Source organism: Balaenoptera borealis, assembly GCF_965194805.1.
Source record: "Balaenoptera borealis genome assembly, chromosome: 11".
In the NCBI taxonomy this organism is placed as follows: Eukaryota; Metazoa; Chordata; class Mammalia; order Artiodactyla; family Balaenopteridae; genus Balaenoptera; species Balaenoptera borealis.
Window position 1 is genome coordinate 107821574 of NC_138868.1, and position 14626 is coordinate 107836199.

General features: G+C 40.8%; 1 protein-coding gene across 1 annotated transcript in view; it reads left to right on the plus strand.

Moving 5' to 3' along the window:
• Window positions 1-6308: 6308 nt before the first annotated feature.
• TMEM45B (transmembrane protein 45B) overlaps window positions 6309-14626 on the plus strand; it is a 30848-nt gene continuing 22530 nt past the window's right edge. The window contains exon 1 of the mRNA XM_082343122.1: window positions 6309-6400. The gene's annotated coding sequence lies outside the window, so the exon portion shown is untranslated. The remainder of the gene's footprint in view (window positions 6401-14626) is intronic.

Sequence of the window (14626 nt, forward strand, 5' to 3'; positions counted from 1 at the left end):
GTTCAATCACTGGTCAGGCAACTAAGAACCCACAAGCCACACAGCACGGCCAAAAAAAAAGAAAAAAAGGAACTAGAAAAAGAAGAAAAAACTAAACCCAACAGTAGCAGAAGAAAGGAAATAATAAAAGTTATAGCAGAGGTAAGTAAAATCAAGAACAGAAAAACAATAGAAAAAAATCAATGAAACAAAAAGTTGGTTCTTGAAAAAGATTAACAAAATTGAGAAACCTTTAGCTAGACTGACTAATTTAAAAAGAAAGAGAAGACTCCAATTACTAAAATCTGAAATATAAGTGGCGGCATTACTACCAATTCTATAGAAATAAAAAGGATTACAAGAGAAAAACTGTACTATGAACAATTGTATGCCAACAAATCAGATAACCTAGATGAAATGAACAAATTCCTAGAATCACACAACCTACCAGAACTGAATCATGAAGAAACAGAAAATCTGAACAAGCCTAAAACTAGTAAGGAGATTGAATCAAAAATCAAAAACCTCCCAACAAAGAAAAGCCCTGGGCCTAATAAGTTCATGGGTTAATTCTACCAAACATTTAAAGAATTAACACCAATCCTTCTCAAACTTTCAAAAAAATTGAAGAGAAAGGAATACATCCTTACTCATTCTATGAGGTCAGCATTGTCCTGATACCAAAGTCAATAAAAACATTACAAGAAAATTACAAACCAATATTATTTATGAATATTGATGCAAAAATCCTTAAGAAAATACTGGTAAAGAGAATTCAACAGCATATCAAAGGGATTATACACCATGACCGAATGGAATTTATTCCTAGAATGCAAGGGTAGCTCAACATATGAAAATCAATTAATGTAATACACTACATTAACAGAATGAAAAGGGGGAAGAAAACTATATGATCATATCAAACAATGCAGAAAAGCATTTGAAAACAATTCAACAGCTTTTTATGAAAATAACACTCAATAAACAAGGCATAGAAAGAAACTACCCTAAAATAATAAAGTCCATAAATGAAAAACCCACAGCTTACAGAATACTCAGTGGTGAAAGACTAAAAGCTTTTCCTCTAAAAATAGGAACTAGACAAGGATACTCACTTTTTCCAATTCTATTCAACATAGTATTAGAAGTTCTAGCCAGAGTAATAAGGCAAGGAAAAGAAACAAAAGGCATCCAAGTTAGAAAGGAAGAAATAAAATGATCTGTATTCACCGATGACATGATCTTGTATGTAGAAAACCCTATTACACACACACCAACAAAAAACGAAACAAAACAAAACAAAAACAAACTTTAGAAATAATAAACAAACAACAAAGTAGCAGAATACAAAATCAACACTCAAAAATCAGTTGTGTTTCTATACACTAACAACAAAAACCTGAAATTAAGAAAATAATTCTATTTACAATAGCACTCAGAAAGAATAAAGCACTTAGGAATTAACTTAACCAAGGGGACTTCCCTGGTGGCGCAGTGGTTAAGAATCTGCCTGCCAATGAAGGGGATGCGGGTTCAATCCCTGGTCCAGGAAGATCCCACATCCCGCGGAGCAACTAAGCCCATGTGCCACAACTACTGAGTCTGCGCTCTAGACCCCATGAGCCACAACTACTGAGCCCGCATGCTGCAACTACTGAAGCCCATGTGCCTAGAGACCGTGCTCTGCAACAAGAGAAGCCACCGCAATAAGAAGCCCACACACTGCAACAAAGAGTAGCCCCCACTCGCCACAATTAAAGAAACCCTGCACGCAGCAACAAAGACCCAACGCAGCCCAAAAAAAAAAAAAAATTTTAAAGAAAAACAAACAAAACAAAACAAACAAAGAAAACCTTAACCAAGGAGGTGAAAGACTTGTACACTGAAAACTGCAAAGCATTGCTGAAAGAAATTAAAGAAGACATAAATAAATGGAAGGACACCTTGTGTTCATGGATTAGAAGACTTAATTTTAAAATGTTAATACTACCTGAAGCAATCTACAGAGTCAATGCAAACCCTATCAAAATCCCAAAGATTTTATTTTTGCAGAAATAGAAAAATCCATCTTAAAATTCATATGGAATATCAAAGAACACCACATAGCCAAAGCAATCTTGAAAAAGAAAAACAAATTTGGAAGGCTTACACTTCCTGATTTCAAAATTTACTACAAAGCTGCAATAATGAAAACAGTATGGTTCTGGTAAGACAGATATATAGGCCAATGTAATAAAACAGAGAGCCTAGAAATAAACCCATGCATATATATGGTCAAGTGATTTTTTACAAGGGTGACAAGACAATTCAATGGGGAAAGAACAGTCTTTTCAACAAATAATGCAGGGAAAACTGGATATACACATTCTAAATAGTGAAGTTGGACCCTCACTTAACACCATATACAAAAAATTAACTCAAAATGGATAAAAGGGGGACTTCCCTGGTGGCACAGTGGATAAGACTCCGTGCTTGCAAAGCAGGGGGCGTGGGTTCGATCCCTGGTCAGGGAACTAGATTCCACGTGCATGCCACAACTAAGGAGCCCGCATGCCACAACTAAGGAGCCCTGGAGCCACAACTAAGGAGCCCACCTGCCACAACTAAGACCCAGCGCAACCAAGTAAATAAATAAATATTTTAAAACTGGATAAAAGATCTAAGCATAAGAGCTAAAACTATAAAACTCTTAGAAGAAGACATAGGGGGAAATCTTCATGGCATTGGATTTGACAATGGTTTCTTGGATATGACATGAAAATCCCAAGAACAAAAGCAAAAATAGCAAACTGGACTTTATCAAAATTAAAACTTTTTTGCATCAAAGGACACTATCAACAGAGTAAAAAGGCAACCCACAGAATGGGAGAAAATATTTGCAGATCACATATCTGATAAGAGATTAATATCCAGAATATTTAGAGACTTTCTAAAACTCAACAACAAAAATCAAAATACCCAATTCAAAAATGGGCAAAGCGTTCAGACATTTCTCCAGAGAAGATATACAAATGGCCAATAAGCACACGAAAAGATGCTCAACAGCACTAATCATTAGAGAGCTGCAAATCAAAACCACAGTGAGATACTACTTCACACCTATTAGGATGGCTATTACCCAAAAACCAAAAACAAGCATTGTCAAGGATGTGGAGAAATTGGAACGCTTGTGCACTGCTGGTGGGAATGTAAAATGGTGCAGCTGCTGTGGAAAACAGTATGGCAGTTCCTCAAAAACTTAAACATAGAATTACCATTTGATCCAGCAATTCCACTTCTGGGTATATACACCAAAGAACTGAAAGCAAGAACCCGAACAGATATTTGTACACCAAATAAAACCAAGATTTATAGCAGCATCATTCACTGTAGCCAAAAGCAGAAACAATACAAATGTCCATCAACAGGTGAATGGATAAACAAAATATAGTATACACGTACAACAGAATCTTATTCAGCCTTAGAAAGCAATGAAATTGTGATACATGCTACAATATGGATGAACCTTGAAGACACTATGCTAAATGAAATAAGTGAGACCTAATAGGACAGATTCTGTATGATTCCACTTAAAAGAGATACCTTGAGTAGTCAGATTCATAGAGAATGTGGAACAGTGGTTACCAGGGGCTTGGGGAGCAAGGAATGGGCAGTTATTGTTTAATAGGTGTACAGTTTCAGTATAGGACAATGAAAAGTTCTGGAGATAGATAGATAGATGGTTGTACAGCAATGTGAACATACTTAATGCCACTGTAGTGTACAATTAAAATGGTTAAAATGTTAATTTTTATGTTATGTATATTTTATCACAGAAAAAAAAAAAGAAAAACAAAAATCTCTCACCACTCTGCAGACTTAACTTTAACAATACATTATGACTATTTTCCTGGTCAACAAATATAAATCTAATTCACCCTTTTTAATCACTGCACAATATATCATAGAAAGGGCATGCTATACCATATTTAACTACTCCCATATTGAGAAACACTTGCTGTTATAAATAATGTTGCAGTCAGAATCTTTAAGGTTCTTACGATGTATTTGTTCTGTGCAATGGCGTCTCCAAACTGTGATTCCTGGTGAATGGTATATTTAGATCTTTATTTAATCCATTTTCAATTTTTGTTTGTTCAAGGTATCAAGCAGGAGGGAAGATGTTCTGCATTAGTTAGGTTATGGAATTGGTTGCTTGTGACGAAAACCTCCAATAGCTGTGACTTACAGCTGTAATATAATTTTATTTCTCTTTCACATTACAGTCTGGAGATGGGCATTCCAGGACTGGTATAGAGACTACTGAGTGAGATCACCCAAGCATCCAGACTCCTTTTATTCTCTTACTCCACCATTCATTTTCATGGTCCCTGATGGCCCACTGTCATGTTCATATTCCAGTCAGCAGGAGAGGGGAGAGGAGAAGCCCGGCACAAGCCCTTTCTCTCAGGACTCTACCCAGAGGTTGCCTAAACCACTTCCACTCATAGCCTATTTTCCTGAACTTAGTCACATAACCCATCCTACCTAAAAGGGAGGCTGAGAAAGATAGTGTTCCTGCTGGGTGGCCGTGTGCCCCGTTAGCACCATGATGGCCAAGAGGAGATGGGATGATGAACAACTCTATGATAAGATCCTCCGAAAGAACAGTCAATTATGTCAGCAATATTTATAAAATAACCATTTCCCACTGAATTAAAATGCCATCCTTGTGTTCATTTAGGCACATACAACCGATCTGTTTCTAAATGCTAATCTGCTCCACTTTTATATTAAGTGAACTTTGTAATAATTGTTAGCTGCTCTTATTGTATTATAGTTGTTGATACATTAGTAATTTAGCTTTTGTTAACTGTTTGATTTAAGCTGTTTGATTTATACTATTTCCACAGATCAAGATAAAGACGGTCAAACTTATTTTGTAAAAACTGGTTTGTCCTGGCTCTTGGATATTATCATTTGAGGCAGAAGTAATTTTCTTAGTTCTAGGTATTCAATGTTAAGAAGCATCTCCACCCACCTTTGACTACAGCTAAGAGGTCACACATTTGTTTCATCATCGTTGCCTTAGAGGAAAAGAGACCATTACCAAAGAGAAAGCCTGACCACAGCAAGGGTCTGGTGAGAGGGACAGCATTTCCCAGGGTAACAGGCATGCAGGACTCCGCCTTACCATCCATTTCACAAACAGTGGGTGTGAGCAAGTGCCAGGATGAGGCCTAATGGTTAAATCAATTCCCACGTTGATGGGAAATTAAAGTGGTACTCTCCAGCTCCTGGCTCTGGCACACTATCCATCTCAAGTATGTGGCTCCATTAGCCTTTTAACTGATAGCACTGTCTCTGGCTTTATCTCCTTCCACCAGGCCTCATGCACTCTATTTATAGAGGAAAATTTTGCTCAGGTTTATGCCTTATGCTCAAACGTGCCTTCCTTTGACTTTGGCTTTAGAGAAAAGAAAAGCTACGTGATCATAAAACCTAAATACAGCACCTCTTCCATGAAGCCTTCCTGGTTTCCAGTGCCTACAGCAATGGAATAAGCTGGAAGGCATCTTAGAGACCTGGAGGCTCCATTCTCAGCCCTGACTTCCTCTGCTCCCCTGAATCTGCCCGCACTCCTCCCCCAGATTCTGATCAGTGGTCTGAGATGGAGCCGTAGCTCTTGCATTATTTTAACTTCCACAAGCGATTATGAGCAACAGACAGCATGGGAAACTATACAACTAGGCCAACCCCTTAACTTAGAGATGAGAGCATGGAGACCACATGACACTACAAAGTCATGCCTTCCTTCCTAGAAGCAGCTCCTTCAAGACAGGGACGTTATTTCCTTTGCAGCTGTGTCTCCAGAACCTAGAACTGTGTCTACCTAGCATGTAGATTTGTTGGCAGATTTGTTGAATGAATGAATGAATTAATGAATATGACACCAAGCTTAAACTAGAAAACTGGTCCGGGATATGACACCAGAGCCTTCCTTTGCTGGAGGGTGATCCGTGCCTAGCTGGCAGGCCTGTTCACCACGATTGCTTGGCTTGGTAAACAGTCTTCCTTGAGCCAGCCTCCGCTGTCACCTCCCAGGCTCTGTAATTGCTTTGCATCATAGGAGGTCAAGGTTAGTCACGGCTGGCCTTACGTGTCTGGGAACCGGCCCCCGTTGGAACACACATCTTAGGGAGTGTCTGGAGCCAGGGAACAACCCGGCGGGAGGGTCAGGGGCGTGGAGGGCAGTGCGGACTTTGAGACGGGCGGCCCAGCCCCCGGGGAAGGTGCGGGGAGGGGCGGGCGGGGTTGGGGGAGGGCCGGTTGGCGGCGGGGAGGCGGCCGGGCGGGGAGGGGCGCTCGCACCTGCGGGACGGCAGCTGCACTCGGCGCGCAAAGCGGCCGCGGACTGACGGCTCGGAGGCGCTCGGCGTAGGTGAGACGCCGGCTGCGGGCAGGGCGCTCGGCCCGGAGGGGTTCCGACGCGGAGGGGCTCGGCCAGGGGAGGGGCTCGGCTGGGGAGGGCAGGGAGGCGCTGGAGGTCCAGGGATGGGGAAGCTGACCCGGGGGCCCCCTCGGGGCTGGAGGTGGGGCCGCACTGGGCGGCTCCCACCGCGCCCGCGCACCTGTGGCCGATCGCCAGGGATCGCCAGCGGCCCTGGGGTGAATATTGGCGCGACCCCGGCCTGGCAGGGCGACAGTGTCGCCCGGTGAGAGGAGCTTCCAAGTGTGAAGCCCCTGCCCTCCGTTCCGCCCCGAGGATCGGAAACCCCGGCGGTGATGGCTCGTGTCCCGCCCGGAGACCGGAGCTGTCTCGAGTCCGCGGCTCACAGCGGAGGCACCTCCACCCCGACCCTCCCCGGGCCGGCACCGCCGCCCCCCCACGAATGCGCCCACCACATACTCTCCTTAGGCCAGCAAGCCTGGAGGCTAATAGCGAGAGGCGACTGACAGATAATGTCCCCCGAGCCATTATTTAGCTTTCACCGACAGGCCAGTGGGCAGAGGGATGCGAGGGGTCAAGGGGGGAAGGTTAGCAGTGGTTGGAGAGGTTTAGTGGGACCTGAAAATAGTTTTAGGTGTCCCCGTCTGGGTCCAGAGTGATAGCCTCTGGAGACAGGAGCTAGCCCTCCATGTAAGAAGGGTTGTGCTGCAGCAAGGGAAGCCCCTTATGAAATAAACCATTTAAAAATTTTAGCCAGAAATGACCACTTCCTTCCTGTTCTCTTCCACCACTGCCCTCGTCTGCCATTTTCCCCACATCCCTGACCGTCTGCCTCGTTGCCCTACCCACCGCTCTGCTGGGCTCATAAAGTGACAAAAGAATTTTACCTGTATTTTTACATTCACTTTAATAAGTAGTATGGCTTATTGTTAAAGGAAACGTGTACTCTTTTTAACCAGATTGCAACATATTCAATATATTCTGGGTTTTGTACCATGTTGAACACTGTTGGGGAGAAAAATAATACACTCTGAGATAGGGGCGTGCGGCCTGCTTCAGACTGAGCTCTTCCTGACTGAGAGTTCCTCTGTAGTTACCCTCTGTTCCTAAAGTTTCTGGAAAAGATATGGAACTGATATGAGGGCTTTGTTGAATAAGGCCCCTTAATTTTACAAGGGGAGAGCACCTGACATAAGCAGAGAAAAAGGCTTTATTTCTGGTTATGCATTATTTGTTCTGGTACTACAGGAGGCAAGCATTCAGTTTTCTTTTTAAAGACCTTTGATTTCCTCTCACTTCTTCCATGGACGGTGGAAACAGTATTACCACTTACCACATACTCTGCATTTTTCCTTATATTCTATGGGTTCCTCCCCGACCCTTCTGGGGCATGTTGGTTGTGATGGACTATGTGAAGTTATTGAATCTCACGTTTGGCACCAGTAATTTTATTTAAAGTATTCCCCAATATATCCTTGGTTATGTGCCTTGCCTAATCTTAGCAAATAGCACTTTGAAATTGTCAGGATTTGGCAAGGGCTGAGGTGAAAGGGGGATAAAGAGGAAGAAAGAATTCTGCTTTCTTATCTCCCCACCACCTTCACATTCACTTTGGCTGCCATGCTCAGTTGGTCAAAGTACAGATGTTACCTACGTTGGTTGTAATCAAAAGATTGTCTCTTTCTCTCAAATGCATCTGCTGTTGAAAATGGATACGGGCAATTTTACCGTGTGTAGAACCACTCCCATAGCCAAAGTTCCTGTTACTGCAAAACTTTTTATAATTGTAAGAGAATGGAAGTCATGACTGTGTCATCAGCTAATGGCTGCATATGTAGACAAATTTCCCATCTACACTTGAGACAGGTTATAAGGCAAAACCCAGATTATTCACAATACTATACAATACTGAATGTGGACAATTAGAGGCCACAGGTAAGTGATGTAATTCCCACACTTCGTTTGAACCCAGCTTCCCTTTTAACCAGCCAGCCCTTTCGCCCAACCTTTACTGGGGCTAGAAACAGAGATGATTTCAATTTTAGCTGTTTTTGTTTCTCTTGCCTGTTCTCTTATGTAAAAATAAAATGGGTCACAAGGTACACTATGGCAGGCAGAAGGAAACTCAAAAGATCTATCTGCCTTGTGTAATGCAGAATTAAACTGAAAACATCAAAGCACACTCATGTATTCCCCTAGCAGGATTTAGATTTCTAAGCCATCATCAATATCTTGCTGGTATCAAATCATAATGGGGCTTTACAGAGTACCAGGCATTTTCCTTAATAAGCAGCACTTTGAGGTCAGAATAATAGCCCTATTTTTTTTTTTTTAGTATGCTTTTTATTTTTTTTATTTTTTTAATAGATCTTTATTGGAGTATAATTGCTTCATATTTTATAAATGAGGAAATTGAGACTTAGAGACACTGAGTGTCCGTCCCAGGGTTACTCAGCTGTTACGTGGCAGAGCTGGGTCTCAAACCAGAACTCCCTCCAGCGTGTTCTTTTTCCCTTTGTTTGTTTGTTTAATTTGGAGTGGGCAGTTGTTTGTGATTTGTTTAATATATCCTCTGACTTGAACTCTTAGAGTCTAAATTTAGAAACACTCTTGTCTGGTATATTTCATGGCCATCTTTGTTCAATGTAATCACAAAATATTTTAGAGCTGAGCCCAATCTTCTTGTTTTTCAAAGAAGAAAAGTGGATTTGGGAAAAATTAAGCCATCACCCCCTGTAGCTTCCCGAAATGTACTTTGCTAATGAATTACAGAGAAAACCTAGGTCTCCCAATGTCCAGACTATTGCTCCTTCTGGCATGTGGTCCCCTGAGGACTTCCTACATACATAAATCAAGTGGTTTATTTCGATTGACTCTGTTGCTTTAGGGTCTGTGACAGCAAACCATAGCCCCTCTGAATCCTGGACTCAGACACCTGTAGATTCTTCTACTCTAACTGTATTCCACATTCCATGGGGGAAAGAGCCTTATTTGTCTGGCCCATTGTATTATTCCTAGCACAGTGCCCAAAGCACTCAAAAAAATGTGTTCAATATACAGTATATCAAATACACATTTGAACAAGTATGAGATGTCATCAGGATTTCATTCAGCTACAAGTCACAGAAGACCCCACTCTGGGGGCTTAATAAGTAAGGAGTTTATTCTTCTCAGAGAACCAGAGGTCTGCAGGTGCAAAGTCCAGGGCCGGAGCAGGCTCCTTCCACCCTTAGCACGCTTTCGTCCTCACTGAAGGACAGGCACCTCTTCTGTGCTTAACAGAAAGAAGGGCAGAAGGCATGTACCAGCTGAGTCTGTCCCTTTTTGATAATACAGTAAGTCCCCTACATACGAACATTTAAGTTGCGAACTTTCAAAGATGCGAACATGTGTTCGCATGTCCAATCACGTAAGTTAGTTCACGTGAAACTGCAGCTTGCCCTCTGTCTCCTATTGCTGACAGTCCTTCAGCTCTACCATCTCCCACCTCCTCTCCCTCCTCCAGTCAGTAACTCTTCTTGCCTGTTCACTCGATGCCAGACCCTGGATGCCAGCTGTTGGACTGTACTACTGTACTTTTCAAGATACTGTACTGCAAGATTAAAAATGTTTTATTTTTTGTGTATTATTTGTGTGAAAAGTATTATAAACCTATTACAGTACAGTACTATATAGCCGAACGTGTTAGTTGGGTACTTAGGCTAACTTAGCTGGACTTACGAACAAATTGGACTTAACGAACGCGCTCTCAGAACGGAACTCGTTTATGTAGGGGACTTACTGTAATATTAAGATCTTCCCTGGAAGCTCCACCCAGTAGACCTCTTATACATCTCACTGGTATAAAGACTATGTCACACAACTACCCCAAACTGTAAGGAGCCTGAGAAAATCCAGTGTTTTCGTTGGACATGTTGCCAATACAACAAAATAGGGATTCTGTTAATAAGGAAGAATGGATATCAGGTAAGCAAATAGCAGTGTCTGCCATGGTGCTTTTTATGGGTCACTGACTCTGTTTCTACATCTGTTATTCTTTTTCATTTTATTTTTTGTTGTTTGGTTTACTAAAAAGCAATAGATAATGCAGTGGGTCTAGGGGAACTTTTTGAAATTGTAGGTTCCAAGTCCCGCCCTGAGAAATGCTGATTACTTAGGTCTGGGATGGGTCTCTAAATCTGAATGATAAACTGGCACTGCAGGTAATTTGAATGCAGGTGGTCACAGGACCACAACTTGAAAAACACTGAATTTGGGGTAGTTTAGCAGAGGCACCTTCATTTTATTTCCAACAGCTTTCTGTCTCACTCCTCTTGGGGCATCACTTTCTTTTTTTAATTCTCTATTTTGGTCAAAACAAATAAATGTGTAGTCTTAAAAGTTCTACAAGGTTTTTATGGAGTTTATACAAAGCTGCATCCCCAGAGGCAACTACTTTCCATGCTTTTGGCTACATTTTTCTCATGTTTACCATCATATTCCCAAATAACATGCAAATATTGGCTCTTCCCCCCACCCCCCGGCCACACACACACACAGTTCTAGATAATATCTACTGACATCCTACCTTGAAGGATGTGGCTTTAGCTCTCTTATACCCTCATAATTCTACTTCACATTCACTTCCCTTTCTTGCAAGGTCCCAATATATCAAGTTATATCATAATATTTTTTGATATAGTAATGTTTAGTGTTTGTATTATTATGACTATGTAAATATTATTCACAACTGAGCCATATGATAAACCATGATTTTTATACCTCCTCTCTTGTACAACCTTTTCTACCGTCCTGGAGTAAGTCACTGCTACATCTTCAATTACTTAAGTGTTGAGTACTCATTACTAATTCTTGCTCAACCTTTGACAGGATGGTAAAATTCCTCTCAGTAGAGTTAGTCAATGTCAAGTAAGTAGCCAGTTTTCTTTTTTTTTTTTTTTTCCTTGGGAAATCCCTGCTCAGCCAGCTCCCCCATTCTCTGGAACTGGTCCTTCTCTGAGCCCCTTGTTACCCTGGGAGCTCCCTCATTGGCATCCTGTGGATTGTACAGGATTCCTGTCCCTTGGAGCCCATGCCTTTTCGTTCCTTGGTTCTGCTGGAGCATAGCTTCCTGAGGAAGGATGCGTGGAGGTAGAGGCAGCTTTACCCGGAGCTGATGAAGCCACAGGGCCACTGTGAGGGCTGCAAATCGCTGCAAGCTGTCGGGGGTGTGGGAAGGGAGCCAGGTTGCCTTCGAGAGGCATTTTTGGTCAATTTTCTAAAGAGATTTTAAAAGAAAGAGCCCTGAATCTCCATGGCTCCGGTTTGTTGTGATTTCTTTCCTCAATGTAAATAAATATTCACCTTCACACCCAACTTTGTAATTCAATGATTTTTTTTTTGTTTTTGAATTTTTGGATTTTATTTTTTTATACAGCAGGTTCTTATTAGTCATCAATTTTATACACATCGGTGTATATATGTCAATCCCAATCTCCTAATTCATCCCACCACCACTCCCACCCCCCTGCTGCTTTCCCCCCTTGGTGTCCATACGTTTGTTCTCTACATCTGTGTCTCAGTTTCTGCCCTGCAAACCGGTTCATCTGTACCATTTTTCTAGGTTCCACATATATGCGTTAATATACGATATTTGTTTTTCTCTTTCTGACTTACTTCACTCTGTATGACAGTCTCTAGATCCATCCACATCTCTACAAATGACCCAATTTTGCTCCTTTTTATGGTTGAGTAATATTCCATTGTATATATGTACCACATCTTCTTTATCCATTCATCTGTTGATGGGCATTTAGGTTGCTTCCATGACCTGACTATTGTAAACAGTCCTGCAATGAACATTGGGGTGCATATGCCTTTTTGAATTATGGTTTTCTCTAGGTATATGCCCAGTAGTGGGATTGCTGGATCATATGGTAATTCTATTTTTAGTTTTTTAAGGAACCTCCATACTGTTCTCCGTAGTGGCTGTATCAATTTACATTCCCACCAACAGTGCAAGAGGGTTCCCTTTTCTCCACACCCTCTCCAGCATTTGTTGTTTCTAGATTTTCTGATGATGCCCATTCTAACTGGTGTGAGGTGATACCTCATTGTAGTTTTGATTTGCATTTCTCTAATAATTAGTGATGTTGAGCAGCTTTTCATGTGCTTCTTGGCCATCTGTATGTCTTCTTTGGAGAAATGTCGATTTAGGTCTTCTGCCCATTTTTGGATTGGGTTGTTTGTTTTTTTAATATTGAGCTGCACGAGCTGTTTATATATTTTGGAGATTAATCCTTTGTCCGTTGATTCGTTTGCAAATATTTTCTCCCACTCTGAGGGTTGTCTTTTCGTCTTGTTTATGGTTTCCTTTGCTGTGCAAAAGCTTTGAAGTTTCATTAGGTCCCATTTGTTTATTTTTGTTTTTATTTCCATTACTCTAGAAGGTGGATAAAAAAATATCTTGCTGTGATTTATGTCAAAGGGTGTTCTTCCTATGTTTTCCTCTAAGAGTTTTATAGTGTCCAGTCTTACATTTAGGTCTCTAATCCATTTTGAGTTTATTTTTGTGTATGGTGTTAGGGAGTGTTCTAATTTCATTCTTTTACATGTAGCTGTCCAGTTTTCCCAGCACCACTTATTGAAGAAACTGTCTTTTCTCCATTGTATATCCTTGCCTCCTTTGTCATAGATTAGCTGACCATAGGTGTGTGGGTTTATCTCTGAGCTTTCTATCTTGTTCCATTGATCTATATTTCTGTTTTTGTGCCAGTACCATATTGTCTTGATTACTGTAGCTTTGTAGTATAGTCTGAAGTCAGGGAGTCTGATTCCTCCAGCTCTGCTTTTTTCCCTCAAGACTGCTTTGGCTATTCTGGGTCTTTTGTGTCTCCGTACAAATTTTAAGATTTTTTGTTCTAGTTCTGTAAAAACTGCCATTGGTAATTTGATAGGGATTGCGTTGAATCTGTAGATTGCTTTGGGTAGTATAGTCATTTTCACAATATTGATTCTTCCAATCCAAGAACATGGTATATCTCTCCATCTCTTGGTATCATCTTTAATTTCTTTCATCAGTGTCTTATAGTTTTCTGCATACAGGTCTTTTGTCTCCCTAGGTAGGTTTATTCCTAGGTATTTTATTCTTTTTGTTGCAATGGTAAATGGGAGTGTTTCCTTAATTTCTCTTTCAGTTTTTTCATCATTAGTATCTAGGAATGCAAGAGATTTCTGTGCATTAATTTTGTATCCTGCAACTTTACCAAATTCATTGATTAGCTCTAGTAGTTTTCTGGTAGCATCTTCAGGATTCTCTATGTATAGTATCATGTCATCGGCAAACAGTGACAGTTTTACTTCTTCTTTTCCAATTTGTATTCCTTTTCTTTCTTTTTCTGCTCTGATTGCTGTGGCTAGGACTTCCAAAACTATGTTGAATAATAAGTGGCGAGAGTGGACATCCTTGTCTTCTTCCTGATCTTAGAGGAAATGCTTTCAGTTTTTCACCATTGAGAATGATGTTTGCTGTGGGTTTTTCATATATGGCCTTTATTATGTTGAGGTAGGTTCCCTCCAAGCCCACTTTCTGGAGAGTTTTTATCATAAATGGGTGTTGAATTTTGTCAAAAGCTTTTTCTGCATGTATTGAGATGATCATATGGGTTTTATTCTTCAATTTGTTAATATGGTGAATCACATTGATTGATTTGTGTATATTGAAGAATCCTTGCATCCCTGGGATAAATCCCACTTAATCATGGTGTATGATCCTTTTAATGTGTTGTTGGATTCTGTTTGCTAGTATTTTGTTGAGGATTTTTGCATCTATATTCATCAGTGATATTGGTCTGTAATTTTCTTTTTTTGTAGTATCTTTGTCTGGTTTTGGTATTAGGGTGATGGTGGCCTCATAGAGTGAGTTTGGAAGTGTTCCTCTGCAATTTTTTGGAAGAGTTTGAGAAGGATGGGTGTTAGCTCTTCTCTAAATGTTTGTTAGAATTCTCCTGTGAAGCCATCTGGTCCTGGACTTTTGTCTGTTGGAAGATTTTTAATCACAGTTTCAATTTCATTACTTGTGATTGGTGTGTTCATATTTTCTACTTCTTCCTGGTTCAGTCTTGGAAGGTTATACCTTTCTAAGAATTTGTCCATTTCTTCCAGGTTGTCCATTTTATTGGCATAGAGTTGCTTGTAGTAGTCTCTTAGGATGCTTTGTTATTTCTGCGGTGTCTGTTG